This window comes from Trachypithecus francoisi, unplaced genomic scaffold (genome assembly GCF_009764315.1).
Source record: "Trachypithecus francoisi isolate TF-2019V2 unplaced genomic scaffold, Tfra_2.0 Lachesis_group0, whole genome shotgun sequence".
NCBI lineage: Eukaryota > Metazoa > Chordata > Mammalia > Primates > Cercopithecidae > Trachypithecus > Trachypithecus francoisi.
Window position 1 is genome coordinate 186,416,973 of NW_022681453.1, and position 18,555 is coordinate 186,435,527.

General features: G+C 46.2%; 1 protein-coding gene and 1 long non-coding RNA gene across 2 annotated transcripts in view; one reads left to right on the plus strand and one right to left on the minus strand.

Moving 5' to 3' along the window:
• BCL6 (BCL6 transcription repressor) overlaps positions 1-9,160 on the minus strand; it is a 23,935-nt gene extending 14,775 nt beyond the window's left edge. Inside the window, exon 1 of the mRNA XM_033213030.1 lies at positions 8,848-9,160. The gene's annotated coding sequence lies outside the window, so the exon portion shown is untranslated. The remainder of the gene's footprint in view (positions 1-8,847) is intronic.
• On the plus strand, positions 8,973-16,045 carry LOC117084363. The gene is made up of 2 exons (XR_004437413.1): positions 8,973-9,536; positions 15,921-16,045. It is a non-coding gene; the product is annotated as an uncharacterized LOC117084363 (long non-coding RNA).
• Positions 16,046-18,555: the final 2,510 nt, after the last annotated feature.

Here is an 18,555-nt window from a genome sequence, read left to right on the forward strand (position 1 = left end):
TTTCACCATGACAAGGGGCAATGACTCACTCCAGACACGGACTGAAACAAACAAATTCTCCTGTGTCCACTGTCAGCTAGGCCTTGGGCTTTTCACCCTAAGCCTCTGCCTGGCCAAAAACAAATGTACACACACGAGGCGCAGTTTCACTCCTTTGTAAGCCAACTCTTCTTAAGAGCCCCACCCCCGACTCCTGAGTGTGTGGGTTGAGTGTGGGCAATGTTGTCACCACCCCCACCCCAGATGCCGCAGGTGTGGAAGCACCACCAGTATTTGGTTTGTACTTTTACCGAGCCCTTAGTCCTTTCCCACCCCTCAGGATTGCATCTTATCCTTATAACAGCACTGCTTTATTAGGGAGGGAACTGAGGCCCCAGGTGAGAAGCCTTGCTCCAAATCTCAAAGCCAATTTCCAGCAAGTTCTGGACATGACTCATCTCCTAGATTCAGCCATTCCACCAATGCCACACACAAGACTACCCACAGAAACAATCTCCAAGGAGCAGGGCTGTCAATGAGAAACTGCCACTTGCTCGCTGCCCCCAGACCTGGACTTCCCACCCCAATCAACCTGCACCCGCGCTGGGTCAGTAACCACCACGGTAGAGTTACATGTTTTCTCCTCCCTTCCTCCCTTTAGCTCCTTTGGCGCTTTCCTTGTGCATAGCCAACTAGACTCCTTGAGAAGGCAGATCCTTTAAAAGAACTTTCCATTGAAGAAGAAAACAGGAACCAAAAAAAAAAAAAAAACCAAAGAGAGAGAGAGAGAAGACAGCAGAAACGAGAGAGAGAGAGAGAGAGAGAGAGAGAGAAAATAAGAGCGAGAGGCGAGGTTAAGAGCCAGAGAGCGAGTCAATACAAAAGACCCCATCCTTTTCCTTCCTCCTCCCCTGGGCTGGCACCAGGAAGCCCCATTTTCTCGCTCACACATAAGAGCACAAACACCAGCCTTGCGCGCCGGGGCAAGCCTAGGCAGACCTCGCTACCCCACCCCAACGACTCCGTACCTGTCTTCCAGGGACTGCCCGCCCCTGGGCGATCCACCTCGAAGCCCCCCTCAAGGCGCGATGGAGGCTTTGTGGTATGACCGTGGCGGCCCTTAATTTAGTTACATTCAAATAAAACCTTTCGTGCACCTCGGTAGCTAACATTGTGTGTATGCCTTTTTTTTTTTTCCCTGTTACGCCGTCAAGGCAGCGGGCAATGAGGGGAATGGCACAGCCCTCTCATTCCCGGAACGTAGTCAATCTCGGCTCTGCGGATTTCACAGAACACACTTTGCCTATCGCCGGCTCCAACAAGAAGTAACTTTCCAGGAAGCTGCCGGGCCCGGGCAGCCGCCAGGATCGCTGCCTGCGCTGTGCCGGCCGCCGGGGATTCACCCGGGGAGGCGGGGCCGCCGGGGAAGGCTCGCGGGGAATACAGCACACTTTCCCCTAAATCCCTCGTCCGCGCCGAGTGCAGGGCTCTCAGAGTTCACCTAGTCCAACCTCTCACCCACAACCATTTATAAATGGGGAAGGTCAGACAAGTTAGTAGCAGAGCTGGGTCTAGAACCCGGGAGTTCGAATACAATCCGAGGCTCATATCGAGACTTTAAGTTGTCCGATTCCGAAGTTTATTTGTTTTTTTCCCTCTTTTTGCCTTCCATTCTCCCTCACCCCCTTTCTTTTAGGGGAATGTTTGGGCGAGACTTCAAGGTCAAAAAGATGGAGTCCCTAGGGGCTGAGTATCTCCATCATAGGCGCCCCTGGCAAGGTTGGAGAAAAACTAAATCGAAAACCCTTCCGCCTACGTTGGCAAGAACGGGAACCCAGCTCCCCTTGGTTTCCGCCCAAAGTCTTTAGAATAGGAGCTGCCAAGCCGTAAGGATTTCCGAAACCGATTTCCCGGAAACCGTAGAGACACTGCTTGGACTCGGCAGAGGCCGGGGCCCCGACCCCTGCGCACGCACTGGCACTCTCAAAAGTTGCCTCGCCTTCCTGTGGCCCTCCCGAGTGCCATGTCCTAATTGGCCTCGGTAGCAGGCTCCGGGGTGCGCTTTCGGGGGTCAGGGGACAGTGAAAGACTCAGCCACAAAGGCCGCAGTCTGATCCTAAAACTAGCCAGTGGCGTCACACTGCGCCGCTCATCCCTTCTGCGGCAGCGGAAGGGTCAGAGTCGGTCTGCAAAGACGGAGTCTCTTTGGTCTCAAAATCCTACATTGAGGCTTTCTCACTCCTTCGCCCGATAGGATAAAAGTGAAAGAGACGGTTGGGATTTAATATGGGGTAGAGATGAGAATCTGGGAAGTTAAAATTAAGTAAGTGCTTTTATTGGAAATTAGGAGTCCCGTGGTTCCGGGAGCTCAAACCTAATGGTGTTTTTACCGCTGCCTAACACTAGAGAGAGCCCTCCATCAAGGTTTGAAACCGTCAACCCCTTTCTCGCCCCTCCCCTCCTTCCCATTGACCTAGTTTGGCCAGGGCCTCCCGATTTGGAGAATGCCTTCCGCCCTTCCCCCTCCTCTCTAGCCAGGCCGGCTGTTGGATTATTGGTAATCTAATATAATAACTCCAATAACCCGCTGAAAAATCCAAAAGGAAATTTGAAAGTGTAAAGCACTGTTTAGGGACAAGGACAAGGAATTTTAATAAGGCTGGAACTGCCGTAGTGAACCCCGCATCAGGGGCCCTGCCATGGGGCTCCCGGTCTCAGCCGTGTCTCAGCCAACTAGCTGCACGGCTGCAGACACCACCGTGGTCCGGCGGCAGGGGGTGAGGTCAAACGGCGGAGTTGCTTTTATTCTTGGGGGAAGACACTCTTCGCCCTCTTGGCTGGGGGACGGGAGGGTGCAGGAGACGACAGTGGATAAAAGCGAATTTGATAACGCGATGGCCTCGGCAGCCGCTTTGGATAACCGAAGTGTTCGGGGACATTATGTCCTGACTTTCATTTCTATCACGTTTCCTGCCAAAGTGCTCTTGCAAGCCTGCAAGCTTCTAGGAAATGCAATAAAACAGAGGGATGTGTTTTATCATCAAGATCTGAAGAGGAGTTGCAAAAGGGACGTTCCCCATACGCTCAGCGCGAGACAGCCTTCCAGAACGGCCCGAAGACAATGCCAGCAAATCGCGTCCCGGAGCAGAGATCCCTCGGCCGTCCTGGCTGGACTGGGCTCAGCCTTTGCAAAAGGGCTGGCGGGGGAGGGGAGAAGCATGATCTCCTCAAGCAAACAATGCCTTTAAAAATCCGATCTGGAAAGAAGTCAGCCAAGGTCCTTATTCACGTTAATGAAGATGGAAGGCACTAACTGTCCTTGGAAAGCGATGAGTCAAACTTGACCGCACTTCAAACACGTTCCCAGATTCGTTTCCAGCCCGAACAGAGGCGCGTTTCTCCGACGCGGCCTCGGACGGCTCCCGCAGTGGGAGAGGCTGAATTCGATCCCCGCGGACCTGGGCGGGGGAGACGGCGCTGTCTCCCGCTGCAGAGCGCGCCGGCTGCCGCTAGGGGCCGCCAGCATGCGGACGCGCGTTTGCCATCTTAAGTCACGAGCTCGGAGGAAGAAAACTTTACGGAGGAGCTGTTGCGGCACAAATTCTGGCCTATCCATATGACCCCCACCCCCTCACACACACACATAGACACACACACACACACACCCGGTTTCTCGCCAGGCTACTATGCAAAGGATGTTAGGAAGGGGAAGGGAGCGATTTCAGGATCGAGGCTCGCCCAGCAAGTCTTTGGCCCAGGCCTTAATCCCACTCTGAACACGCAAACCCCCGAGCTCCGAGACCCACACCCCCCAGCACCATCTCTAGGCTTTTCTTGTCTATTACCGAAAATCTTAGGCCATATTTTCTTAAAAAAAAAAAAATCCTCCAAGACTGCTGCGTAGCGGTTTCCAATGAGCACTGGCAACAAAGGTGGCCTAAGAGGTTAAACTCATGGTTCTGGCAGCCGATCCATTCTCATAAATACTTCAAAGAAGCTGAGATAAACCCGCCTTTGACTTTCAGTCACTGACATGAAATTCAGAAGCTTAAAATCTGTCCTGGTTAAGACACTAACTCACCACTAACAAGCCTCCTTGTCGGGCCTGTTTCCTCAACTGTAAAACAGAGTTGTACGTCCCAAAGCCCCTGAGCTCCTAGATGGCATCCTTCCACTACCGACTTCCCCTAAGAAGGGCCGCAGGGACAGGAAGATGGTGTGTTCGAAGCGGGTTATTTGTGGTTTCTCTTAGTGGAAATAGATGCTCATCGCTGAGTGATGGGCGAGCAGCGAGGCCTTTCTGATTTTCATCCCTCTTGTCAAAACTTTGGAGGTTGCATGCCATCCCCATTGGAGGGTGCCCTCCTTCTGTCAGTGCTAGCATCTGGTCAGGGTACCGCCGCCCGGGAGGTGGAATGGCGAGCCCACCGCCCATGACCGCGAACTCGATCTCAGCCCACCGCTAGGTGGCAGGCCAGCTCGTCCGAGAACCGCCGCGCGGCCTCAGCTTCCACACCGATCCCTACCCGCTCCTCTTTATTTTCTGTCTGGTGGGGGCGAGGGTTGGGGGTGTGATTGCCTCTAAAAGCAAAGCTAGAAAACATTTAATTTAGTGGATGTCATTCAGTTCTTCCCGATGCTCCCGCCTCTAGCAACCACAGCGTGGTATCTGGGGGCTGGTTTCATGTATCATAAGTTGATTTTCCCCCCACCCCCCGAAAAGCTTTATGTACTGGGAGGGGAAAGAAGGTGCACTTGTCTTCAAAAAGCAGAATGGCACTCGACGGCATTGGCAGATATTCTTGCCAAACACTGGTCGTCCAGCACAGAAAGTCGGGAATAAACTCCTGATCTTCTCGGAGGAAAGGGGCACTGGGGGCCGAGAGCTGGATCCCACTCAGGCTCACCGCGTCTGGCAAAGCGGGGGAGTGGGGAGTCGGGTATGGTCTTTTGGTGAAGTTGTGGGTCTCGGGAGGGTTGGGAGGGGCCGTTCCTGGCTTCCACTGGGGCAAAGAGAAACCAGCCAGTTTTGCCACTACGCTGCACCCTCGCTGTGCTCGCGGCGGCAGCGGCTGTCCCACTTGTTGCGCAGTGCTGGAAACCGGCACGCGCCATTCGATGTTGACTCACAGAGGGCTACAGACCAGCCTACCATTGCTCCACGCCATCCACAAACCTCCTCAACACACCCCCTACACATACGTCCTGCCACCGCCGGCAAAACTACAGCATTTCCAGCCACTATGGTGTTTTACACCTAAACATCCCTCACTATCTCGGTATCCGACAGGCAGCAGAATTAAGATGCCCTGAGAAGTCAGTCCAAGGGGAAGGTCGGGCTACCTCCGCCTGCAGAACTCCTCTACTTAAAGTCAACCAGGGACCCTCCCCCCACCAAATATATACATACATACATACATATATATATATATATATATGAACCACGTTGCCTATTATAACACCATCCTAGTTGGAAAGCAACATTTTTCTTCCCTACTTGATAAATTGCAAAGTCCTTTTTATCCGTTAGTTTTATCTCTCCCCCTTTTTTTTTAAATCTCTGGGGGAAAAATGTTTCATAAGTTCACTTCCCAATATTTTTCAAAAATTGACTTTTGCCAATAGTTTCACCTACCGAGGGGTGGCGCTGCTGCACCGCCTCCTCTAAATCTCTAAGTTTTTCACAACAAAGTGGGTTGTGAGTGTCATTACCCTGTAGGGGATAGAGGGAAGGAAGGGTTTTGACATCTAGCCATGGCTACCATTTACTCAACCAATAACTGGAACTCTGCAAGGGCTCAGCAAATGACAACTTAAGAATTTAGAGTCCCATTGCTATCCACCAAACCCAGAATAAGTTAGTCTTTTCAAGAAAGCATTGGAATAAAACCTTTCAAAACTGAAAAGAAGAGGAAAGGGACAATTGGAGAATTCCCACTTTGTCTGGCTGTCTCCTTCAAGTCCCTAGTTTTCATGAACAACATCTAGCCTTACTGTCCCTATCAACAGACCCTTAAAACTAGCCAATGCTTCAGCCTCTAGTATTGGAAAGTCTTCCAAATAGGATACTGAGGATACTGGACACTTCTATTTATAAACTTGGGGTGGCGGTGCGGGGGGGGAGTGGAAAGAGAGCTCCCATCTACAGGTTTCTATTTTGGCCTGAAGACTCAACTGCAGTCATTAGAGTAAGGGAATGCCCATCTCCTGGTACTAGTTCGCCATTTCCTCCTCCCCCAGAGACAAATACCTTTTCGTCTTTTTTTTAAAAAGTATGTATTTTAAAGCAAGAATGTGATTTCATCTCTCTCCTTTGAGCTCATGTTTGCTACCTCCAGGAATAGCGTGTGGACTAGGGCCAGATGAACTTCAACTTGGGCTGCAGATTTACGAGGTTCTGTTCTAGTGCCAAAGGCTCTTGGTAGTAAATAGTGAGCAAAATAGATACCTGTCTCCTGATGGATCTTGCCACCCCCTCTTTTTTTTAAAGTTATTTATTAAAACCACACACACCTTGCAAAGAAAAAGGGAAACTGGCAGTCTCTGTAGAGGAAGCCGGTGGCATCGCTCAGAGCCACAAACTGTATTTCTAAACAGCCCTTTCCCTGGTTCCCTCTCTCCTGCCCCACTTTTTTTTAATCCAGACTGTAAAAAACACATCTACTGACACTTACTTTACTTTAAAAAAAGAAGAGAAAAAGTAAAGCGTTACAAGACTTTCCTCCTGGAAACTATAAACTGATTGAAAAAAAAAATCCATAAAAGATTAAATCCTGGCGGGTTGTGGGGTGGCGTGGGCAGGGGGGCGGTGGAGTGGAGATTGGCTCTTTGAGGTGGTCAGGGGCCCTGTAACAGCTTGGGACTTTCAGCACCTGGTTTGGGGTCATTTATCTGCTCAACTGTCAGGACCCCCCACCCCCAAACCCCAGCCACCAACTCAACCATCGTAGAAGGGAACACAACACAAAGGGTCTTTTTCATTTTTTAAAAAATTGGTTTGGTTGTGTTTTTGTTTTCCATGGGGGAGCTTTAAAACTCATTATTGCAACACTAGTTCCATTTTTCGCCAGGGTTCCAATAACACGGCATCATAAAGGCAACGCAACCCACAGTTCTCAAGACATTTACCACGGTCACTACATCCGGCAGCGGGGTGGCCCCTAGCTCCTGCTGCCCGCCCCCCCCCTTCTCCTCGCCCGCCCCCGGAGCTCAGCCGATTTCTGAGGCTCCAACTCTACCCACTCCCTCCCCGGGCCGCCGCCGCCGCCGCCTTCCCCCATTCTTACTCCCTCGAGGAGAGCCACAGGTTGCAAATCCAACCAACCTCACAATCTATTTTTGCAAAATCACTCACAAAGATCTCCCTTTCGCGCCCGCGCCCGCTCCTCCCGCGCCGGGTCCCCCCAGCCACAGCCACAAAGTGCCCTTCTCTCCTCCTGAGTCTTGCACATAAGGAACGCGGGCTGGGGCTCTGTTTGTCTTTCTCCTCGCCCAAGGTAAGGACCTCGGGAATCTGAAGCCTGGCGTCCGCTACGCTCAGGCCCGCAGTTCCCTTTTTACAGAGCTTGTACCATGGGAAAAAAATAAAATAAAATTTAGGAAAGGGAGGGAACAGCCATTGGGAGCCAACACAGAGTCACGCAGCACCCAAAATACAAACACCGCGGCGGCCAGAAATCCCGCCACCTTTCTCTTTCTCCCGGGCTGTCCTGTCGAGGTTCCCTGAGTCCCCCAGCACACTGAAAGGCATCGCAGGTGCAATGCGCACCCCTTTCCCACCCACCCCAGAAACCCTGTCCCGCCATCAGTCTGTCTCCTCGGGATGAGCAGGGAGAGCGCGCGGAGGTTCCCGACACCCTCGACTACAACCAAGAAAGAATAATTTTCAAAGTGTTCAACATCCCCGCCCCCAAGCTCCCCAAAACACAGGGGCAGGGGACACCAAAACACTCGGCTCTCGTTAGGAAGATCACGGCTCTGAAAGGAAATAGTAGACACGATACTTCATCTTATCTGGATTTATGACCAAAAATAAACAAAAACAAAAACAAAAACCCGAGGAGTTCGCTTGCATTTTTTCCTTCCAAATCTCGGTTCGGCTCGAAGGCAGGGAATCTAAAAGACCGAGGCCGATGGAAGAGAGCCAGCGGGGCGAGCGAGCGGGCAGCCTCCCTTTTTGCCTCCCCGAGTTACCCAGAAGGACAGGGGAAGGGAAGGAAGAAGAGGCGAGGAAAAAGAGGAGGGAGGGAAGGGGAGGTCAGGAGCGAGGGAGCAAGGAAAGCAGTTTGCAAGCGAGAAAAGAGGGAAAAAACACAGCCGCACGAATCCAGAGAGATCACAAGCCGTACGCAAGCAGCAGCAGAAAGAGCGAGAGCGCGAGCGCGCGTCCTCTCCGCGGTCTGGGGCCAGACAGCCCCCAGACTTGTCCGAATCACCCCCAAGCACTGTCTCGTCCTCTCTGCTCCGGCCGCCCCCTAATTCCCCTCCTTCCTCGCCTCCACCTCCTTTCCAAAAACCAAAACAACACAAGGGAGGGTGGCAAAAGCCTCCCCAAACCGGCCGATTCACTCAAAGACAACAATAATAATAAATACATAAAAATCTATATCCTAGAATGGGAGAGACGTGGGACTAATCTTCGGCATTTATTTTAACACCTGACAGCTAGAATAAATAAATATATACATTTATATCAATAGATACACATAGAAAACTTGGAGCCAAAGCATTTGGCAAGAGCGGAAAAAAAAAGAATTAAAAGGTAAAATAATGATCATGAGCAGCGGCGGCGGCAGCGGCACCAGCGGCAACAGCGGCGGCGGCGGCAGTAGCAGCAGCAGCGGCGGCGGCAGCAACAGCAATAATCACCTGGTGTCCGGCCTTTCCTAGAAACTTCTTGCATCACCACTTCTAAGAACCCCAGTTCTAAGAATCAACAGAGCTCAATTCTCGGAATTTGAGCTTCGGACTTTACCACTGCTACGTGGCAGGGGAAGACTTGGTGTCAGCTCGCTGAGATTTTTACCTCCCCTGGCCGATCAAAAGCCCTCAAAGCCACAAGATTTTTTCACTATCCGGCATATTTCGAGGTCCGCATGAGCAGAGTGTCTCGGATTTGGAGGTTCCGGTTCGAGGTTCGAGGGGCCTGAATATGGCTCTCCCTCCCCGGGCCCATGACGATGGTATGGCCTGCTCCGCCACCGTCACGTGGGCTCCTCCTCTGTGACGTCGGCGCCTTCGCTGTAGCAAAGCTCGGCCTCTGGAATTCTGAGAACTAATTTGCTATTCGGTGACATAAGAGGGGGAGTGCGCTTTGCTTTCCCTGGGTCTGGGGCTAATTCCTCCTCTCTTACCCATAAACTCAGCAGATCGAGCTAAATGCACAAAAGGGAGCGAGAGGTTTGAACCACTGGAAAAAGTATGTTATATATAGTAGGGTTAGAGAGGCAAGTAAGAGAGAGAGAGAGAGAGAGAGAGAAAAAAAAAAATAAACACCACAGCTCTTTCCAGCTAGAATATTAGGCACCACGAGAAAAATATTTGCCAAGCAGTTTTCGGTGGGTTCATTTGCTTTATTTTTATTTAGGACAGGGGTTTTTGCTGTCGTTCTGGGGGTTTTTTCTTTCTGGTGTGGTGGCTTGGGATTTTTGGTTGCTGTATTTTGATGGTTTATGGATTTTTGCTTCTGATTTTTTGCCTTTTGCAAGTTTGTGGTGTTACGTAAATCATAGGATCGGCATCGGTTGGATTTTTTTTGTGCGTGCCTTTTCTTTTCCTATCTAATCCCTCAAGCGTTTTAAAGATGTGTTATTTCAATACTAACACTGTTGAAAGAAGCTTAAATTTTTGGCCATATGTAACAATCCCAGCCCCCACTTTTTTTTTTTTTCCTTTGGTGCAATTTTCTTTTTCCCCTTGGACTTTTGCTGAAGTGTGTCTCTCCTGCACTTGAGAGAAATGTTCAAAGGATTTGTTTTGGTTTGGTTTGTTTCTTTCCAGGACAGCAAGTGGTGGGTTTAATCTGTTATTGTTGACTCTTAGGAAATTTCTTGTTGCAAGAAACGTGTGTGTGTGTGTGTGTGTGTGTGTGTGTGTGTGTGTGTGTAGGGGGTGGGGGGTACGTGTGTGTGTTTTCTACAGAATTCTGTGAGCCACATACCTGTTTGTGTTTTGTTTTCTCTTAAGGTCTTGATATTTTTTTTCGGGGCTCGTTTCAAGGTCGTTGTAAAAAAATCTCTTCAGTCTGTGTTGAAGAGATCAGCCGGAGGGAATTCTAAAGGCCTGCCGTGCCAGTATCACAGATACTGCCTGTATTTAGAGCAGACTGCTACAACTACAACGCACTACACGCAGCACAGTCTTCTTAGCTTTGAAGCTGAGTTGGGGGTGGGGGGGGAAGAGAAGAAGGGGAAAATCTTTCCTTCTCTTTTTCTCTATTACTTTCTTTTTAAAGGCAATTGCAGTGCAGAATCATTTCATTGTGGGTCCTAGTTTGTTTGTTCAGAGCTGCTAGTTTCCTTATTTAAATGTTGGTTGGGGTTTTTTCCCCTCCTACTCATCCCTGAATAAGGGAGACTCTTGTTTCTTTTATGTCTCTCTCTTAAAAGAAGGGTGTGAGGGGAAAATAATATTTCAGATTCCTCAAGAATTAGCCCAAAATGTTTGGACCAGAAGCAGCTTTCAAAGGTCAGGCTGTTCTGAGTCTTGGCTATAAGAGTCCTTCAAGCGACTTATTAAATTACAAATGAGTTCTTAAAGGTTCCACAAAATCTCGTCACTTGTTAATTTCTAATAAAGATATGTCCTAAAATAATCTACCTATCCCAACCCAAAATTTGGGTTTATAATGGAGGAGAGATCAGAGCTGTGAAAGATTGCTGTTTGCTGGGATATTTGGAAAATCTCTTTCATTGACAGTCCCGTAAGAAGTTCCATCTATCACTGAAAATGTTGTTGGCAATGCACTCCACTACCCCACAACACACACACATTTTTAAAGGCTGTATTTTAGGTTTTAAAACCCAGAAAGGTGCAAAAAGGTTGATTATTTTCCACAAGGGCTGGAGCTTAGGAAACATGCGTTGAGTGTCTGTCCCTGGGAAATTTGAATATTTTAATACTTATTGACAGATGGATTACTGCAGCCTCTGCAGAAAAGCCTGTCTTGTGAAGGGTTTTTGAAAAATATATATAGGCCTAATCCTGTCACTGTTGTTGAAATGTGCGTTTTACCCCCAAAGACACATGATATTGTCAAGTTCATATTTATTCTGCCAGAAGGCAGACTATCTGCTTTTTCATTTGAGTCCCCTTCCTTCTCATTTTCAAAGAGATTAAAATGAATCCCACTGGATGCAAAATGACACCCCGACTTTGCGGAAGGGATTGTCCTTGTGTGTTTATATGTGTGATAATTTTTTCTTTTATGAGCAATTAGCACTTTGGGATTTCTGAGATGTATCTATATGGTTTGGAATGTGAATTGTATGGCTCTGCCCTATTATTGGTCCTTCAAAAGATTACTTTTCTGATTTTTGGTCACTTTTTTTTTTTTGGTCAAAACTGCCATTCAGCCTCATCCACCGCCCCCCCCAAACCTGAAACACACACAGCTTGTCCCTCCTGTGTTCCCTTTGCCACTCCACTCTTAGCCCCATGGGGGCGCTGCAGAGCAAAGGGAAATCTGCTCCCTAAGGCAGTAGTAGAACCAGTCAGAGTGGGGGCTGGGAAGGAATTCACCCTTCTCATACCTCAGCCCTCTTTAATTCTCTGCAGTGAGCCCCTAGAGGGAGAACCCACCAGGCCTGGTTTATATATAATTAACCTCATCACCAGGGACCTCAGATCTTCCCAGCACATTATTTCTGGGACCAAGTGCCAGAGTGCCACATTTTCCTACTGCTTTTTGCCAAATCAATGTGTTTACACTGAAAGAAATTGACCAGAACAGAAGACCAGTTAGAAAGAAAGAGAAAATGATTATTGAAATTGTTCTAAAGATAGACACTTACTTTTCGGTGAGTCTCTTTTACTTTCAACTGAATGCATGGTGAGGAAAATTGTGCACCCGCCTCTCAATCTCTTTTCAATTCCTAGGAAAGTAACTTTGTCAAATATTATACCAGTTGAATTTCTTCCAGAATGTCATTTCTTCTTTCGTTCTTGACCTCTCCTCAGTAACCAGTTGGCATCACTATGTGGGCCTTCCTCACTCCTGCAGTGCCGTGTTACAGGATTAAAGAAAGGGCTGACTTGAATGTATTCTGATTCTTTTAAATCATCCTTAAGAAGCTCTAAAGAGTGATTCCATGTCTGGGGTCGTATGGATAATTCCTGCAGACTTGGGGGTACTACAAATCACCTAGTCCCATGATTTAATGGTTACTGGCTGTTAATACTCAGAATAGAGGACCAGGCCAACCTCTTTGCCTCATGGACTGGGCATAAGAATAGGTCCCTGATCATTGCCGCTGGGTAAATATAAGCCTTATTACAAAATAAAATACCCTGGTCCTAATACTACATCTATTTAAGGGAAAGAACAGACTTCACATCCAATTGCCCCTTGCAAAACCTTCCCCACAATTCAGTCATAGCCGAAAAAGAACCTATCCTTGAAACAAACATGGTTCTGTCCTCTTTCTAAGGGGGGTCACAAGAGGAAGTTGTTTTCACCTATCAAGAACCTCTGGCACCTTGGTAGGTCTTTAAGATATCACTTCACAGGACTATAGATTTTAAAGCTGGAAAGAAGTTTTCAAATCAATCACCTCCTCTAGGCTTTCTTCTTTCAGGATTACAGGCTGGGTCTTCACTAGGAGGATGTGTGACCCGAGGAACACAACTGAAAATGGGTCTGCATGATTTGCTGGCCCTCTGTCATTTTAGAGGATCAGGGTAACCTGACAACTTGAGTCTGTAGGTGGGTATCTTGTTTCCTTTTAGAACTGAGGAAAGCAAGGCTGCTATGGTCTCTTTGTAAACTGTAAAACTCAGAGCTAACTCCAAGTCATGATGAGTTTTGATGGTCATTTGGGTTTATTTATGCCTCTCAGCTACACTGAAGTACTTGGCACTATTTTTGATAGATTTGGGAGATATTATCTATCAGACTTGTTAAATTTTACCTGTTCATTTTATTTCAGATCCTTCATTTAAAGCTGTTGTAAACAAGCTCCTTGTAGTATCTTTGGAGAAAGAAAGGCGTTTTTAACATAGCAAGAGGAGCAGAAAGTTTTGAGACATTAAAAAATATATATAATTTCCAGCTACTACCTTCTGAAAAGGAAGTATCAATGTTTAATTTTCATCCATATGCTGCCCACTTTTAGCCTTTATTGTTCTGAGATTTTTTTTTCTCCTTTAGAAATCTTTTCAGCCTGTCTCAGAGTTTACCCCCAAACACTAATTTTCCACACTTTTCTCACTTACTTAAAATGGAAATAAATATCAGGAGCTTAAAATAGAGAAGTGATGGGGGTTAAGGAGTGTGTAATGATTTGTTTATTGCATTCGCTGTTTTGAATAGCAGAGTTTTCACTTCCTGTGAAACCTTAGCATGAAGGAAAGCAGCAGCTGGACTCTGAGAGGGATGAGGGAAGGAAAGCACTTCACTTCAGTGTTTGTAAACTCAGGGTGGCTGGTCCACCCGCTGCCGTTGCCGGGCTGCTGGCTGCTGTACTTAGCTGTCTCTACTACCTAAGGCAAGAAGTGGAAAAACTTGATTTGCGTGTTGTGCCTGCATTTTTTTTTCTTCTCCACACCGCCCTCTTGTACACCTGACCATGCAGAAGCCTATCTGAAGCCAGCTCGATGGCAGGGAGCGCTGGAGAGCGGAAGAATGTGCGGAGGGAGGGAGGGCTCGGTACTTTTCCATTCACATCTCCACAGTGGCTTTTCTTGTTTATTTCAACCTCCACCGGCAGAAATCTTTCAGCTGCCTTAAATTCGAGTCATTATACTGTTACCTGAGGTCAGACGACAGACACTTTGGTGCACGTTTCCTACATGTCAGTGTCTGTGTAACTTATGTACATACAGAGGCACACACACACAAATGTAACTCCACAGAGGCACAGTGTAGGGAGAAGGAAACAAAACAAAACAAAACACTGTATTTGTTGCAAACACACACACACAGACGCACACACACACACACACACACACACACACCCTTGGTTTCTAATTACAGCTCTGCCTGAAACTCTTTATGGGACATTGAGCAAAGCCACTTGTGAGGACTCCGTTTCCTCAGCTGTGTGAAGGAATAGCCCTGATGATTTGCGGGATGGCTGTGCTTAGTTCTCTACCTTTACATTTCAATACATATTTACAGAACTGTGCAAGAGGAGTGGAAAGGAGCTGTGTGTATATGTGTACCTGGGGCTAGGGAAGGAGTTAAAATGTAAACTTCTAAGTAAAGAAGGCAGTCCCAGAATCCTCACTCTATCAATTTTTAACCAATTGTAGACCAAAGTCTGGGATTTTGCTGAGTGGTTCAGAAGCCAACTGAAGATTTTAAACGTTAAGAGGTGGAGGAAGCAGGTTCTAAGAACTTGCACCTTTGACCTCCAGCATTCATAATGAAATGTGACAGTTCCCAAGTGTCTTTTCTGCCCTATATTTCCTTTTTTATTTTCCTTCTATTTGTTTTTGGAAACTGTCCCCATCAATGATAGGAAGGAGATGACATTTGTACACTGGGTAGTATGTGGATGTAAAAAACACATCATAACATTCAAGGGAAGGAAGAGAGGGAGAGAGAGAGTAAGAGAGGGAGGGAAGGAGGGAGGAGAGAAGGAAGGAAGAGAGGGAGAGAGAGAGTAAGAGAGGGAGGGAAGGAGGGAGGAGAGAAGGAAGGAAGAGAAAAAGAAAGAAAAAAACCTAGAGAGAGATTCCTGGTAAGAAACATAGAGGTGGCTCAGCCATCACTGCATTAAAGGTAATTATTTGAAGTCAGAGGAAATAACAGATGAGGAGTTTTCCCTTACTAAAGGAAAAAAAAAAAAAAAAAAGAGGAAGAAGTCTTGATATATCAGAAATCAATGAGATACTTTCCATCAGTATTTCTTACCCTTTTTTGATCTTCATTCTTTAAAAAGAAAGGTCTAAATTTTCTCAGGCCCAATTGTCTAGACAATCTAAAGCCTTTAACAGGCTTTGGCATTCCCAAAAAATAATAAAATGACTCTGATTTATCAGCAGCGACCTCCCCACCCCCATTCCTCCACTGGTTTAGACTTGCTGGAATATTAGGCCTGTATACAAAGACTAGGGGAGCCAATTGTATTCCCCCAGCATAAGACTATTGAAAATTACAGTGTGCTAGAACTGGGAGGGTCTTTAGCCATTATCCAGTCTGATGTTCCTGATTTTATATCATTGGAAATTTAGGCCCAGACAGAATCCACTTGCTGTATATGCTATAATACTAACACAGCTGGATTCGGAACTTTCAGGCCCTAGTTCTAAATCCAGTATGCTTTTCTTATGGCATGTTATGGAAAGAGGGTATGGGGTTGGCAGCCTTGCAAAAGCAATTTGTTGTGGCTGCACATTCAAAGAAGGCCTCAAATTTGGACTTCTAGGCCAGACACAATGACACAACTGTAATCCCAATACTTTGTGAGGCTGAGGTGGGAAGATCACTCCAGACCAGGGGTTCAAGACCAGCTTGGGCAACATATGAGACCCTGTCTCTAAAAAAATGGGAAAAAAAAATAGCCAGGCATGATGGCACACACTTGTAGTGCTAGCCACTTGGGAGGCTGAGGCAGGAGGATTGCTTAAACCCAGGAGTTTGAGGCTGCAGTGAGCTATGATGGCACCACTCTAGCCTGGGCCACAGAGTAAGATCCTGTCTCTAAATAAATAAATAAATAAAATTAGACTTTTGATATTATCTCCACTGAGACTATACCTGTCTCTTTCAATCCTAACAGGACTGAAAGAAGATGACCATCATATGCAAGTTTTGTGTGTGGATTCCAGTGTAGGACCACAGGCTCCTATGACACCATGATTGAATGCTGTTAATAAATATATGATTGTTTTATGCATAGTGCAATTGTATTGTAGTTGTGTGTGTGCTGGTGTTAAAAATATAAGATTTAAAATATATTTGTCCTAGAAGCAGTGACAAGCAACAAGCACACCTGGTGCTCAGATCTCAGTTTTGCTTCATTTTTGTGTTTGTTTTTGTTTTTGACACAGAGTCTCACTCTGTTGCCCAAGCTGGAGTGCAGTGGCACAATCGCGACCCACTGTAACCTCCGCCTCCCAGGTTCAAGTGATTCTCCTGCCTCAGCCTCCTGAGTAGCTGGGATTACAGCCATGCGCCACCACACCCGGCTAGTTTTTATATTTTCAGTAGAGACGGGGTTTTGTCATGTTGGCCAGGCTGGTCTCAGTTTTAATGCCATTTCTCAGCAGCTGGAACCAAGTCTTCTTGGAGAAATGGTTGAGTCTAAAACTGCGGCAAGAAATACACAAATGAGAATGGAAGTTCTTATAGCACCTTAAAGTAAGAAATTATTCAAAAACAAAACTATATTGGTGAGAGATATTTCAAAAAGACACAGGAGCCACTTGAAGAGCTCCCAGTAGCCAAAGATGAAATAATTTGAGCAACAAAATAGAATAGTATTTTGCATTATAACCCAAAGTCTAAAATAAATATTAATGAGTCCAGGGCTGGGTGCAGTGGCTCACACCTGTAATCCCAGCACTTTGGGAGGCCAAGGTGGGCAGATCACTTGATGTCAGGAGTCTGAGACCAGTCTGGCCAACATGGTGAAACCCTGTCTCTACTAAAAACACAAAAATTAGCTAGGCATGGTGTTGTGTGCCTGTAATCCCAGCTACTCGGGAGGCTGAGACAGGAGAATCCCTTGAACCCAGGAAGTGGAGGTTCAGTGAGCCGAGATTGCACCACTGCACTCCGCCAACCTGGGCAACAGAGTGAGGCTCTGTCTCAAAAAAAAAAGACAAAAAGAAAAAAAAAAGAAAAAAATGTAATGAGTCCATACTAATATAAATAAAGTATTAAGTAAATTAATAAACCAGAGAGAAAAGACAAACATCCCTTAATTCCAAATGTATTTATATAGATGTGCACAGGGATTCCAAATAATTTATGGACATGTGCTGGCCTTAAGGAGAAGCATAAACCCCTACTCTTTAATTGTAGGCTGTAGATAGTAACTTCCTTCCGGGGAGTACATTCCATATGGAAAGGTAGTCAGAGGAAAAAAATAGGAGAAACCTGACAAACACTCAGCCAGGGGATCAAGACTAACATCAACAATGGTAAATCATCTTGATAGTGTATACTCTTGATATGTCGTGATGAAAATGATTCTTTCTCTTGGTGGTCCTGCTCTCATAATACTAGTCTGATCATAAGAAAAACATCAGACAAATTCTAGTAGAGGGGTGGCCTACAAAAAACCAGTAATCCTCAAACCCATCAAGGTCATCAGAAACAAGGAAAGTCTGAGAAATTGTCACAGACAAGGATTAGCATAAGGAGACATGACAACTTAATGTAATGTCAAGTCTTAGATGGAATCATTGGCCACAAAAAGACGTTAAGACATAAGATAAACCTAAACAAATCTGAATCAATGATGAATTTTAGTTAATAATAATGTACCAATATTGTTTCACTGTTACACGTGTACCATATAATGTATTATGTTAATCATAGGGGAAACTGGGCACAGGGTTATTCTCTGCACTATCTGCTCAATTTTTCTGTTAAATGAAACATGTTCTTAAAAATTAAGTCTATTATCATGAGGAGATATCTATATCTATATATCATATCTGGATATCATATAGATATATAGATACATATATCATATAGAGATATATACACACTGGAGGAGATATATGTGTGTGTGTATATATATATAAATATATATTCAATACCAGAAACCTCCAAAAAGTGACCCAGATCTCTCCTGAAATCTGGGAGATCCTGCTTCTCACTCATTTTCCTAGAATAGAGTCAGAGAAATGGAGCACCTCATTTATTCTTTTAGTTTACTAATTTACTCAATTTCTGTATGCCACCATCTGGATAACCATCAGGAGAACACTAGGGAGGCACCAAAGGCCAAATGTTGTTGTTTGGGTAGATGGCTCAAGCTACTTCATATTCATATTTGAATATGGGACCCCCATATTCAAAATTTCTCTGTGGAAACCCGCTAAGGAAACAGTGTTCTCAAAGATCTTGTCATCAATTTATATGGGGCATATAGAACTTAGAGATTCATTCATGAAGTTGGGGGAGCCCCAGGAGACCCCAAGAGTGTCTGCTATTTCATTGCACAATTCCAATAGAACTGTGGATCTCATCAGAGTTGTGAGTCTGGGTGTCTACAGAGGAGAAGCACCTATCAGACCCCTTAACCCTATGAGTTTGTCTGCATTATCTGAGTACAACCCAATACTCTAAATTCTGAAAGCATCTATCTTCACCTTTCAGCTTACCAGTTCTACAGTTGAGAAAGGTCCAGAGAGGAAAACAATTTGCAAAGACCACTTAACAAATAAGTGGTGGAGTTGATT